Raw genomic sequence first — 14,876 nt, 5'->3', positions numbered from 1 at the left:
TCTCATGATGTAGATTTGACTAAATGTAAACTCTGTCAGCAGAACTATTCGCATACTTTGCGTCATTATATAATGGAATGTGAACAAATCGCGGAATTTAGAGATAACACCATCAATAGTGTCCAAGAAATGTGTAAGTACTTCATTCATAATGATGTGCTGCCCGAAATCTTAGCGAAGTATCCAAAATTTGCTTACTGTAGGTAATGCATGCACATGACTGTAAAGCTGCCGCCCAGTTGGGTGGGTGTGGAGCACATGACTGTAAAGCTGCCGCCCAGTTGGGTGGGTGTGGAGCACATGACTGTAAAGCTGCCGCCCAGTTGGGTGGGTGTGGAGCACATGACTGTAAAGCTGCCGCCCAGTTGGGTGGGTGTGGAGCAAGACTAGTAACTGTGTGACTCACCATAGATGTAAAGTGCCTTGTATAGTGACTGTTGTGAGCCTCTTGTTGAATCACTTTTGACACAAAAGATTATTGATGTGTGTATTTGTGTGGGTGATTAAATATGTATGTGTATGTATATATGTATACGTATGTATATGTACATGTATGCATGAGTATGTGTACATGTATATATACCATTAATAATTGTGTAACTAGCGTCAAAAAATTGTTATTTGCTTAGCTAAACGAACTAGAGGGTTCAGTTCCTGAACCGATTATGTGCCTCTGTAACCCTTTACACCACCGCCCACGGGATGGGGTGCATAATACAGAAAGAAATTGAGAAATTGAATTAACTTGTTATAAAATAAACAACAACAAAACATTAATCATGATTAACAGTGGATATTTATTTGAAACACCGATTCAAAATGGTGACAAAATTGTTGACCTGTGCGTGACTCAATGTATTCTTCACAGTACACATGTGAACTGCAGGAGTTTATTTTCCTGTTCAGGTGCTCGGTTAAACCCTACGATTGAATCTGGCGTCTCTATAGCGATGAGGGCGGTGAAATTGAAATTGAAATATGTTTATTGAGGTAAAATACACACAAAGGGATGAATGAGGTAGCTCAAGCTATTCTCACCCCGTTCAGTACATCGTGTTAATACATACATATACACACATCACAAACAATAAACATATTACCGAACATTCTGAGAGATACACATATACATTTCTCCTTTACACAAGTCATGAGGGCGGTGAGTAGTGTGAATGTTGAAAGATATACTAGCCTATCCCCAGAGTTCGTTAAAAACGGTGATCACGTATATTTTTGCTCGTAACAATTTTAGAATTAACACAGAAAGACGGAAATCGAATTCGTTGTTATTAGGGGCTGCATAAATAGTCGATAGCTCGATTCTTTGTGTTGATGCAAAACTGAAGCTGCATGATAACACAACTTTATATATGATATGATGTCTGCTTCTGCTACCAAGAGTCCACAATTAGCCATATTCCGTAAAATTTAAAACATTCCACCTAATTTTTGTTTACTAAATTTGTGTTGGCACGTCTGGAGCGTGGAAAGCAGCTGGCCTACTAACGGGGTAACAATTCCATTCGAAAGATAATTTAACAATTTTGTTCTCTGTATATATATATATATATATATATATATATATATATATATATATATATATATATATATATATATATATATATATATATATATATATGTCGTACCTAGTAGCCAGAACGCACTTCTCAGCCTACTATGCAAGGGCCGATTTGCCTAATAAGCCAAGTTTTCATGAATTAATGTTTTTTCGACTACCTAACCTAACGTAACCTAACTTTTTCTGCTACCTAGCCTAACCTAACCTATAAAGATAAGTTAGATTAGGTTAGGTAGGGTTGGTTAGGTTCGGTCATATATCTACGTTAATTTTAACTCCAATAAAAAAAATTGACCTCATACATAATGAAATGGGTAGCTTTATCATTTCATAAGAAAAAAAATAGAGAAAATATATTAATTCAGTAAAACTTGGCTTATTAGGCAAATCGGCCCTTGCATAGTAGGCTGAGAAGTGCGTTCTGGCTACTAGGTACGACATATATACATATATATATATATATATATATATATATATATATATATATATATATATATATATATATATATATATATATATCGATTTTAAATATTAAATAAAACCCACAGATATCTTTGATAGAGTTTTAAGGTAGTAATTATAATTTTAGAGCTGAATTATGCAAAAAAAAAATATATATAGCAAACTGATCCTATACCAAGGCTTTTCCTTCAAAATTTCAAATCTTTTAAAAAAAATACTGATGAAAACTGGCAAAGAAGTGATGTAACTGTATTTTGCTCTTTTTCATTCGTTCTAATTTTAGAAATGCTCACATCACTGGATGAGAGAAGAAACAGGGGAAACATGATTACCATATACCAAATACTATAGGGGAATAGATAGGGCAAACAAAAACACAGGCTAACTTAATACACATATGAGACATTGACACAAATAATTCTTCAATGTCAAAATAGTGATCAAAAGAAATGTACTAAGTGAAATGGTGGAGCCAGATTCCACACACAGCCTTAAACGTTGATACAAAGCCTAATAGGCTCAGGAACCTAGACAAGTCGATAAAGAGTTGAGAGGCGGGACCCAAGAACAGCAGCACATCCCCGCGCACTTACAACTAAGCGAATACAGAGTTACAAACAAGTGCTAGTTCGTTCCTTAAGGCAACAATATATGTTTAATTGTCGTTACAAAACAAATATGCCGAATCAGATTTGTTTACATCTGCCAGGCCAGATTCACGAAGGTACTTACGAATGTTTTCCTTCTTAGCGCCTTCGTGGCGGCTACGTCGGTATTCAGATAGCTACACTAAGTCGAAAAACCTTCGTAGGTGTGGTCCGGGATTTAAGTGTGGTGTCGACCACTCGTAGCTTTACGTAAACTGGATGCAACTCAATTTTTCTCTACTACATAACACTGGGATCGATTTTAAGATTTTGGAACATAAACAAAAGATTATAGCAATTGAATCTCGTGAAGAGGAGTCCTTTGTGTTAGTTATATATGCATTCTCTGCTTGAAACTTAAAGTAAATATGTCTTTTATGATAGTAGAATTAGTTTTATAATAGCAAGATATTATACCCGTAGTTATTAAGTAAATAAACACTGGTGAACATGAAATATGAGAGAAGGTGATGAGCCCTGCCTGATGGGATCATTTACTATCACCAAATGCCCCTGTTCACCTAGTAGTAAGGGTGTACCTTGGCTATACATACCCATTTCTAATTTATTTAGTTTGGTTTTATTTTGAAATTAAATCTGGGTGAGACATAAAATAAAAATATGCTGCACAAATGATGTTAGGCAAGGAGAAGGGTAAAAATGTCAAAAACTTTATTAATTGAATACTTAAAGCTATAATTATGACTATATGGACTATTAAAAAAGAGAGAGGGAAGTAGGGGTCCAAGACCTCTTCCTGTTATACAATTTGGATGTGGAACAAGTAATTATCAAAAGAAGGCACCATGCCGGGAAGGCTATGTAGCAGTAAGGCAGTGAGGTGAGGCAGCTACTTATTTGAGAAATGCTTATTTTATTTACCTTATAAGCTGAGGCGACTTATTTTATTTGAGGAATACTCAGCTGATTCCTCTACATTTAGCATGGAACAATTTTGTGTCCAAGACCTCTTCCTGTTACACAATTTGGCTGTGTGTAACCAAACTAGAAGTGCTCTACAAATCAAGAGACCCAGAATGTGGAATGACCTCCCAAATCATGTCAAAGGCTGTACCTCTCTCAACCAGTTTTAGAGTAAAACCAAGTACTACCTAATTAACTCCATGTAACCTACCTTACCCCCTAAATGTGAACCCATGTCTTGCTATTTTTTAAACAATGCTGTTTGTTCACCAACGTGTACAATTGCTGATTTCTGCTGTTACCCCCCTTTGTAACCCCCCTTTGTTACTCCCTTTTGCTGTTACTCCCCCTTTCTGCTGTTACCCCCCATTCCTTCTTTCAACACAATTTATACCTAATCCCGATTACTATTAAGTTTTAGTCCAAGTGTTTTTTCCCCCCACACCTTGCCCGAAATGCTATGAGTATTAGTGGCTTTAGGTATTGTATGTACTAGCTCTGTCTATAAATACAACATTATGTTTGTAAATCAACTGTATGTACTTTTCCTGAATAAAATTTATTTATTATTATTTATTTATTAATCAGTAAGTAAGTGTTAAAAGAAGGCACCAAGCTGGGAAGGCTATGTAGCACCATTGTGTGTAACAATAAACCAATTTTTTTTTTTAACAAATACTGCACCTGTATGGTAAAACAAATCCTGTCAGCTGTAAAAATATTGATGCAGTTATTTAAATAAAAAATATAATGAAAGAAATATTACTGGTTTATTTTTATCCTATCTTTTTGTACTGTACGGTATATCCAAGAAAGTGAAAAATTGAGACATAATGCACAGTTTAATGAATGATTAAAAAATGATTAGCATGGATTAGCAGTTCAAAAGAAATATGACTTTAACATATCAACATGAGATCTTAATGATCCATGGTTAACATGATTTAATAAAGATAATACAGTACTGTATTTGTAATAATACAAACTATAATTTAAAATCTTTATTACTGATTTTTTTTATTAAGAAGATTAGGTATACACAGCAATGTGCTGCTACTCTATTCTATATGGAATATTACACAGTGTAGATAAAAAACTAGCTATAAGTTTATCTAATACTCCCATCTCACAGGATGGTTAGACATACATGGAATCAAGGTACAAAATACCAGCCTCAATACAAAAAACAAATCAACTCTGACTAAACAACTCTTCACGATTTTCACAGGAGATAAGCACTGAATCATGGAAACATTATATTATAATTACTCTTACCAGTTTCTACAAGACTCCTCTTAAACAATGTATTTTTTAACATGTTTAGGTATACACAGCAATGTGCTGCTTCCCTATTCTGTATAAAGGACCACACAGTGTAGATCAAAAACCAGCTACAAGCTCATCCAACATCCTCATCTCACAGGATGGCCAGTCATACATGGAATCAGGAGAGAACAAAATACTTAAGGCTGATCTATTAGCCTCCACTGGCAAAATCTGGGTACAGCACAAGAATATCTTCCAATATTCCTGAGTGTATGAAGTAATTACAGAGCTCAAAGTACCTCATACCATTTGGTATGAAGTCACTGATAACAGGGCAATCACAGATATAGTGTTGGAGAGTATGTTCTCTCAAATAGGACTGAAAACAGATGTTTTTTCCACCAAGAGGGCTATAAACCCATGGAACCGCCTACCCGCTGAAGCCGTAAATGCCAAATTCCAGCTAAAAAATATAATTAAGGCAATTGGCGGGCCTTTAAACAAGCCGCCGGCTTTCTGTCCTCTTCGAGGCCACTAGATAGTTAGTGGCCCTTGGGTAAATTCAGTAAATATATACAATAATTGTCAGCGCATCTTCCGAGCAACAAGGACAGCTACACAGTATCTCTTAGAATTACGTAGGTAAACAACAAATGTAACATATTTGTTTACTACAATGGCGGTGCTGGCTGTAGAAGTTGAAAAAACATAGTTTTACTTCGAAATATACTAATTTTATAAGAAAATTCGACGTAAATAGGAGGCAGTAGAGCTCCGATAAGCCAGCGCGTTGCCTGCTCTCTGATTGGCCAAACAAAACACACTAGTGACCTCTATCGGCACGCAGGTGAACCAACATATATCTTCCTAAGTAGACCTACATGAATTGCACCTAAGCATCTTCTGAGGGCATACTTAGGAACCTTCTTAGCAAACCTACTTACGAAGAAATACATGGAGCTTCGTGGCCCGTGACAGCCGGACTAGGTAATATTGTTACCTGCTCGGACTAGGCAATATTGTTACTTGCTCGGACTAGGCAATATTGTTACCTGCTCGGACTAGGCAATATTGTTACTTGCTCGGACTAGGCAATATTGTTACCTGCTCGAACTAGGCAATATTGTTACCTGCTCGGACTAGGTAGCATTGTTACCTGCTCGGACTAGGCAATATTGTTACCTGCTCGGACTAGGTAATATTGTTACCTGCTCGGACTAAGCAATATTGTTACCTGCTCGGACTAAACAATATTGTTACCTGCTCGGACTAGGTAACATTGTTACCTGCTCGGACTAGGTAATATTGTTGCCTGCTCGGACTAGGCAACATTGTTACCTGCTCGGACTAGGCAATATTGTTACCTGCTCGGACTAGGTAATATTGTTACCTGCGCGGACTAAGCAATATTGTTACCTGCTCGGACTAGGTAATATTGTTACCTGCTCGGACTAGGTAATATTGTTACCTGCTCGGACTAGGCAATATTGTTACCTGCTCGGACTAGGTAATATTGTTACCTGCTCGGACTAGGTAGCATTGTTACCTGCTCGGACTAGGTAATATTGTTACCTGCTCGGACTAGACAACATTGTTACCTGCTCGGACTAGACAACATTGTTACCTGCTCGGACTAGGCACTGTACAATTATTAATTTAATTATTTGATTGAATCTTGATAATTTATCCTAAATTTTCTTGTCCATATTAATTTTCTTATCAATGAACAAACGTAAGTTGCGTTAACAAATTCGTAATTGAAAACTTGTATAATATCTGATGTAGTAGATTGTATTTATGATATATAAGACAATAAATCTAAATCAATAATTCAAATCAACCTTGAACTTATCATTGTAAATTTATCACTGCAAACTTATATGTATATATTTTACTTACCATATTTAGTGACTGAGAGATGTTTCGGCAAATGAGTTGATTGTGATTTACTGTTTAGAGATGTTAACTTAGTAAGAAATATATGTTGATATCTTTGCTTATCCTTAGGAGACATTCCAGTGGTTTGTCCAAGACGTTAGGCTGTTTTGTTTACAAGTGACTCTGTAACTTTTGAGTGTTGTCTACAAGTGGCTCCGTAGCTTTGAGTGTTTTGTTTACAAGTGGCTCCGTAGCTTTGGGTGTTTTGTTTACAAGTGGCTCCGTAGCTTTGGGTGTTTTGTTTACAAGTGGCTCCGTAGCTTTGGGTGTTTTGTTTACAAGTGGCTCCGTAGCTTTGGGTGTTTTGTTTACAAGTGGCTCCGTAGCTTTGGGTGTTTTGTTTACAAGTGGCTCCGTAGCTTTGGGTGTTTTGTTTACAAGTGGCTCCGTAGCTTTGGGTGTTTTGTTTACAAGTGCCTCCGTAGCTATGAATGTTTTGTTTACAAGTGCCTCTGTAGCTTTTGAGTGTTTTGTTTACAAGTGCCTCCGTAGCTTTGAGTGTTTTGTTTACAAGTGCCTCTGTAGCTTTTGAGTGTTTCAAAAGTTCCGTGATAGGCCCAATCAGCCTCTCTCTCTTTTCTTAGTCAGTTTTCTATTTTCCACTTCACCGATCGTATTTCAAATGAAACTGATGAATGAGCATCTGATTTGCCTTTTCTGGTAAGAAACACACATTCTTATCCTCGGTGGAGGGGCAAATAGAGCGGGAAAATGTCTTAAGAATGTTCACATTCACTGCCATTTCGACCACTGAAAGAAACATTCAGACCGTCTTGCTCGACACGGGTTCGAAGCGGTGAACGAATCTCCAGAATCTACATCAAAATCAAAACTCAAAATGTTTATTCAGGAAAAAATACATACATAGAAAATATGAGTTATAAACATATTGTTGGATTTATAGATAGGGCTAGTACATGTAATATATGTAAAGCCACTAATACGCACAGCATTTCAGGCAAACACATATACAGACGGGAGGTTACATATATTACATAAGCTACATATAAGTCTGGCCTTATTAGCATTGTAATTTTTTTTCGTCAATCCATATGCCAAACACACTCTTTGTAATTTATAAACAGGTGATTACGTTTAGAATTTGTTGTTTACACACTGGTTCCCTCTCATCGTGTGTACGAACGCTCTAAATGCTTCACTTACTACCAATACCAGACTGTAAAAAGCATCAAAATACCTAAACTAACATTTTCAAAGCCTAACTATACAAAACAAATTACAATATACATTAATATTATTGTCTTATGCGTTTTAGGCTAGGATATATGCCATGATAACCCCAGGATGGACAGAGAAGATACATTTTCTACCAGGATGAACAAATTCCCCCTAGTATGTGGTGGTGGTGTTAGTGTTATAGTTGTGGTAGTGGTAGTAGTGTTATAGTTCTGGTTGTTGTAGTATTGTTATAGGGTTGGTGATGGTGGTAGTGTTATAGTTGTGGTGGTGGTGGTAGTTATAGTTGTGGTGGTAGTGGTAGTGTTATAGTTGTGGTGGTAGTGGTAGTGTTATAGATGTGGTGATGGTGGGAGTGTTATAGTTGTGGTGGTAGTGGTAGTGTTATAGTTGTGGTGGTAGTGGTAGTGTAATAGGGTTGGTAGTGTTGCTAGAATTATAGTTGTGGTGGTGGTGGTAGTGTTATAGTTGTGGTGGTGGTGGTAGTGTTATAGTTGTGGTGGTTGTCGTAGTGTTATAGTTGTGGTGGTAGTGGTAGTGTTATAGGGTTGGTGGTGGTGGTAGAGTTATAGTTGTGGTGGTGGTGGTAGTGTTATAGTTTTGGTGGTGGTGGTAGTGTTATAGTTGTGGTGGTTGTGGTAGTGTTATAGTTGTGGTGGTGGTAGTAGTGGAGGTGGTAGTGTTATAATTGTGGTGGTGGTAGTAGTGTTATAGTTGTGGTGGTGGTAGTGTTATAAGTTGTGGTGGTGGTGGGAGTGTTATAGTTGTGGTGGTAGTGTTATAGTTGTGGTGGTGGTGGTAGTGTTATAGTTGTGGTAGTGGTGGAAGTGTTATAGTTGTGGTGGGGGTGGAAGTGTTATAGTTGTGATGGTGGTGGTAGTGTTATAGTTGTGGTGGTGGTGGTAGTGTTATAGTTGTGGTGGTGGTGGTAGTGTTATTGTTGTGGTGGTGGTGGTAGTGTTATAGTTGTGGTGGTGGTGGTAGTGTTATTGTTGTGGTGGTGGTGGTAGTGTTATAGTTGTGGTGGTGGTGGTGGTAGTGTTATAGTTGTGGTGGTGGTGGTAGTGTTATTGTTGTTGTGGTGGTGGTAGTGTTATAGTTGTGGTGGTGGTGGTGGTAGTGTTATAGTTGTGGTGGTGGTGGTAGTGTTATAGTTGTGGTGGTGGTGGTAGTGTTATAGTTGTGGTGGTGGTGTTATAGGTGTGGTGGAGGTAGTGTTATAGTTGTGGTGGTGGTGGTAGTGTTATAGTTGTGGTGGTGGTGGTAGTGTTATTGTTGTGGTGGTGGTGGTAGTGTTATAGTTGTGGTGGTGGTAGTGTTATAGTTGTGGTGGTGGTGGTAGTGTTATAGTTGTGGTGGTGGTGTTATAGGTGTGGTGGAGGTAGTGTTATAGTTGTGGTGGTGGTGGTGGTAGTGTTATAGTTGAGGTGGTGGTGGTAGTGTTATAGTTGTGGTGGTGGTGGTGGTAGTGTTATAGTTGTGGTGGTGGTGGTAGTGTTATAGTTGTGCTGGTGGTGTTATAGCTGTGGTGGAGGTAGTGTTATAGTTGTGGTGGTGGTGGTGGTAGTGTTATAGTTGTGTTGGTGGTGGTAGTGTTATAGTTGTGGTGGTGGTGGTGTTATAGTTGAGGTGGTGGTGGTGTTATAGTTGTGGTGGTGGTGGTGTTATAGTTGTGGTGGTGGTGGTGTTATAGTTGTGGTGGTGGTGATAGTGTTGTGGTGATAGTGATAGGTGGTGGTAGTGTTATAGTTGTGGTGGTGGTAGTGTTATAGTTGAGGTGGTGGTAGTGTAATAGTTGAGGTGGTTGTAGTGTTATAGATGTGTGGTAGTGTTATAGATGTGTGGTAGTGTTATAGATGTGGTGGTTGTAGTGTTATAGTTGTGGTGGTGGTAGTGTTATAATTATTGTGGTGGTGGTAGTGTTATGGTTGTGGTGGTGGTGGTAGTGTTATAGTTGTGGTGATGGTGGTAGTGTTATAGTTGTGGTGGTGGGGGTAGTGTTATAGTTGTGGTGATGGTGGTAGTGTTATCGTTGTGGTGGTGGTGGTAGTTTTATAGTTGTGGTGGTGGTGGTAGTGTTATAGTTGTGGTGTTGGTAGTGTTATAGTTGTGGTGGTGGTGGTAGTTATAGTGGTGGTAGTTGTGGTGGTGGTAGTTGTGGTGGTGGTAGTGTTATAGTTGTGAGGGTGGTAGTGTTATAGTTGTGGTAGTGTTATAGTTGTGGTGGTGTTAGTAGTATAGTTGTGGTGGTGGTAGTAATGTTATAAATGTGGTGGTGGTAGTGTTATAGTTGTGGTGGTGGTGGTAGTGTTATAGTTGTGGTGGTGGTGGTGGTAGTGTTATTGTTGTGGTGGTGGTTGTGTTATAGTTGTGGTGGTGGTGGTAGTGCTATAGTTATGTTGGTGGTGGTAGTGTTATAGTTGAGGTGGTGGTGGTAGTGTTATAGTTGAGGTGGTGGTGTTATAGGTGTGGTGGAGGTAGTGTTATAGTTGTGGTGGTGGTGTTAGTGTTACAGTTGTGGTGGTGGTGGTAGTGTTATAGTTGTGGTGGTGGTGGTGTTATAGTTGAGGTGGTGGTGGTGTTATAGTTGTGGTGGTGGTGGTGTTATAGTTGTGGTGGTGGTGGTGTTATAGTTGTGGTGGTGATAGTGTTGAAGTTGTGGTGGTTGTAGTGTTATAGTTGTGGTGGTGGTGATACTGTTGTGGTGATAGTGATAGGTGGTGGTAGTGTTATAGTTGTGGTGGTGGTAGTGATATAGTTGTGATGTGGTAGTGTAATAGTTGTGGTAGTGTTATAGTTGTGGTGGTGTTAGTAGTATAGTTGTGGTGGTGGTGGTAGTGTTATAGTTGTGATGGTGGTAGTGTTATAGTTGTGGTGGTTGTAGTGTTATAGTTGTGGTGGTGGTAGTGTTATAATTGTGATGGTGGTGGTAGTCTTATAGTTGTGGTGGTGGTAGTAGTGTTATAGTTGTGATGGTGGTGGTAGTGTTATAGTTGTAATGGTGGTAGTTTTATAGTTGTGGTGGTGGTGGTGGTGGTAGTGTTATAGTTGTGGTGGTGGTAGTGTTATAGTTGTGGTGGTGGTGGTAGTGTTATAGTTGTGATGGTGGTAGTTGTGGTGGTGGTAGTTGTGGTGATGGTAGTGTTATAGTTGTGATTGTGGTAGTGTTACAGTTGTGATGGTGGTAGTTGTGGCGATGGTAGTGTTATAGTTGTGGTAGTGGTGGTAGTGTTGTAGTTGTGGTGGTGGTGGTAGTGTTATAGTTGTGGTGGAGGTGATGGTAGTGTTATAGTTGTGGTGGTGGTGGGAGTGTTATAGTTGTGGTGGTGGTAGTGTTATAGTTGTGGTGGTGGTAGTGTTATAGTTGTGGTGGTGGTAGTGTTATAGTTGTGGAGGTGGTGGTAGTGTTATAGTTGTGGTGGTGGTAGTGTTATAGTTGTGGTGGTGGTGGTAGTGTTGTAGTTGTGGTGGTGGTGGTAGTGTTATAGTTGTGGTGGTAGTGTTCTTGTTGTGGTGGTTGTGTTAGTGTTATAATTTTGGTGGTGGTGGTAGTGTTATAGTTGTGGTGGTGGTAGTGTTATAGTTGTGGTGGTAGTGGTAGTGTTATTGTTGTGGTAGTTTTATAGTTGTGGTGGTAGTAGTAGTATAGTTGTGGTGGTAGTGGTAGTGTTATAGTTGTGGTGGTGGTGGTAGTTATAGTTGTGGAGGTGGTGGTAGTGTTATAGTTATGGTGGTGGTGGTTGTGTCATAGTTGTGGTGGTGGAGGTGGTGTTATAGTTGTGGTGGTGGTGGTAGTGTTACAGTTGTGGTGGTAGTGTTATAGTTGTGGTGGTGGTGGTAGTGTTATAGTTGTGGTAGTGGTGGTAGTGTTATAGTTGTGATGGTGGTAGTTGTGGTGATGGTAGCTGTGGTGGTGGTAGTGTTACAGTTGTGGTGGTGGTGGTAGTGTTGTAGTTGTGGTGGTGGTGGTAGTGTTATAGTTGTGGTGGAGGTGATGGTAGTGTTATAGTTGTGGTGGTGGTGGGAGTGTTATAGTTGTGGTGGTGGTAGTGTTATAGTTGTGGTGGTGGTAGTGTTATAGTTGTGGTGGTGGTAGTGTTATAGTTGTGGAGGTGGTGGTAGTGTTATAGTTGTGGTGGTGGTAGTGTTATAGTTGTGGTGGTGGTGGTAGTGTTGTAGTTGTGGTGGTGGTGGTAGTGTTATAGTTGTGGTGGTAGTGTTCTTGTTGTGGTGGTTGTGTTAGTGTTATAATTTTGGTGGTGGTGGTAGTGTTATAGTTGTGGTGGTGGTAGTGTTATAGTTGTGGTGGTAGTGGTAGTGTTATTGTTGTGGTAGTTTTATAGTTGTGGTGGTAGTAGTAGTATAGTTGTGGTGGTAGTGGTAGTGTTATAGTTGTGGTGGTGGTGGTAGTTATAGTTGTGGAGGTGGTGGTAGTGTTATAGTTATGGTGGTGGTGGTTGTGTCATAGTTGTGGTGGTGGAGGTGGTGTTATAGTTGTGGTGGTGGTGGTAGTGTTACAGTTGTGGTGGTAGTGTTATAGTTGTGGTGGTGGTGGTAGTGTTATAGTTGTGGTAGTGGTGGTAGTGTTATAGTTGTGATGGTGGTAGTTGTGGTGATGGTAGCTGTGGTGGTGGTAGTGTTACAGTTGTGGTGGTGGTAGTGTTATACTTGTGGTGGTGGTAATTGTGGTGGTGATGGTAGTGTTATAGTTATGGTGGTGGTAATTGTGGTGGTGATGGTAGTGTTATAGTTGTGGTGGTGGTAGTGTTATACTTGTGGTGGTAGTGTTATAGTTGTAGTAGTGTTATAGTTGTGGTGGTGGTAGTGTTATAGTTGTGGTGGTGGTAGTGTTATAGTTGTGGTGGTTGTAGTGTTATAGTTGTGGTGGTAGTAGTGTTAAAATTGTGATGGTGGTGGTAGTGTTATAGTTGTGGTGGTGGTAGTAGTGTTATAGTTGTGGTGTTATAGTTGTGATGCTGGTGGTAGTGTTATAGTTGTGGTGGTGGTAGTGTTATAGTTGTGGTGGTGGTGGTAGTGTTATAGTTGTGGTGGTGGTGGTAGTGTTGTAGTTGTGGTGGTGGTGGTAGTGTTATAGTTGTGGTGGTAGTGTTCTTGTTGTGGTGGTTGTGTTAGTGTTATAATTTTGGTGGTGGTGGTAGTGTTATAGTTGTGGTGGTGGTAGTGTTATAGTTGTGGTGGTAGTGGTAGTGTTATTGTTGTGGTAGTTTTATAGTTGTGGTGGTAGTAGTAGTATAGTTGTGGTGGTAGTGGTAGTGTTATAGTTGTGGTGGTGGTGGTAGTTATAGTTGTGGAGGTGGTGGTAGTGTTATAGTTATGGTGGTGGTGGTTGTGTCATAGTTGTGGTGGTGGAGGTGGTGTTATAGTTGTGGTGGTGGTGGTAGTGTTACAGTTGTGGTGGTAGTGTTATAGTTGTGGTGGTGGTGGTAGTGTTATAGTTGTGGTAGTGGTGGTAGTGTTATAGTTGTGATGGTGGTAGTTGTGGTGATGGTAGCTGTGGTGGTGGTAGTGTTACAGTTGTGGTGGTGGTGGTAGTGTTGTAGTTGTGGTGGTGGTGGTAGTGTTATAGTTGTGGTGGAGGTGATGGTAGTGTTATAGTTGTGGTGGTGGTGGGAGTGTTATAGTTGTGGTGGTGGTAGTGTTATAGTTGTGGTGGTGGTAGTGTTATAGTTGTGGTGGTGGTAGTGTTATAGTTGTGGAGGTGGTGGTAGTGTTATAGTTGTGGTGGTGGTAGTGTTATAGTTGTGGTGGTGGTGGTAGTGTTGTAGTTGTGGTGGTGGTGGTAGTGTTATAGTTGTGGTGGTAGTGTTCTTGTTGTGGTGGTTGTGTTAGTGTTATAATTTTGGTGGTGGTGGTAGTGTTATAGTTGTGGTGGTGGTAGTGTTATAGTTGTGGTGGTAGTGGTAGTGTTATTGTTGTGGTAGTTTTATAGTTGTGGTGGTAGTAGTAGTATAGTTGTGGTGGTAGTGGTAGTGTTATAGTTGTGGTGGTGGTGGTAGTTATAGTTGTGGAGGTGGTGGTAGTGTTATAGTTATGGTGGTGGTGGTTGTGTCATAGTTGTGGTGGTGGAGGTGGTGTTATAGTTGTGGTGGTGGTGGTAGTGTTACAGTTGTGGTGGTAGTGTTATAGTTGTGGTGGTGGTGGTAGTGTTATAGTTGTGGTAGTGGTGGTAGTGTTATAGTTGTGATGGTGGTAGTTGTGGTGATGGTAGCTGTGGTGGTGGTAGTGTTACAGTTGTGGTGGTGGTAGTGTTATACTTGTGGTGGTGGTAATTGTGGTGGTGATGGTAGTGTTATAGTTATGGTGGTGGTAATTGTGGTGGTGATGGTAGTGTTATAGTTGTGGTGGTGGTAGTGTTATACTTGTGGTGGTAGTGTTATAGTTGTAGTAGTGTTATAGTTGTGGTGGTGGTAGTGTTATAGTTGTGGTGGTGGTAGTGTTATAGTTGTGGTGGTTGTAGTGTTATAGTTGTGGTGGTAGTAGTGTTAAAATTGTGATGGTGGTGGTAGTGTTATAGTTGTGGTGGTGGTAGTAGTGTTATAGTTGTGGTGTTATAGTTGTGATGCTGGTGGTAGTGTTATAGTTGTGGTGGTGGTAGTGTTATAGTTGTGGTGGTGGTGGTAGTGTTATAGTTGTGGTGGTGGTGGTAGTGTTATAGTTGTGGTGGTGGTAGTGTTATAGTTGTGGTGGTGGTAGTGTTATAGTTGTGATGGTGGTAGTGTTATAGTTGTGGTGGTGGTAGTGTTATAGTTGTGATGGTGGTAGTGTTATAGTTGTGGTGGTGGTAGTGTTATAGTTGTGATGGTGGTAGTTGTGGTGGTGGTAGTTGTGGTGATGGTAGTGTTATA

The sequence above is a fragment of the Procambarus clarkii genome, chromosome 84, assembly GCF_040958095.1.
Source record: "Procambarus clarkii isolate CNS0578487 chromosome 84, FALCON_Pclarkii_2.0, whole genome shotgun sequence".
Classification (NCBI taxonomy): domain Eukaryota; kingdom Metazoa; phylum Arthropoda; class Malacostraca; order Decapoda; family Cambaridae; genus Procambarus; species Procambarus clarkii.
This window is presented reverse-complemented; position numbering follows the sequence as displayed.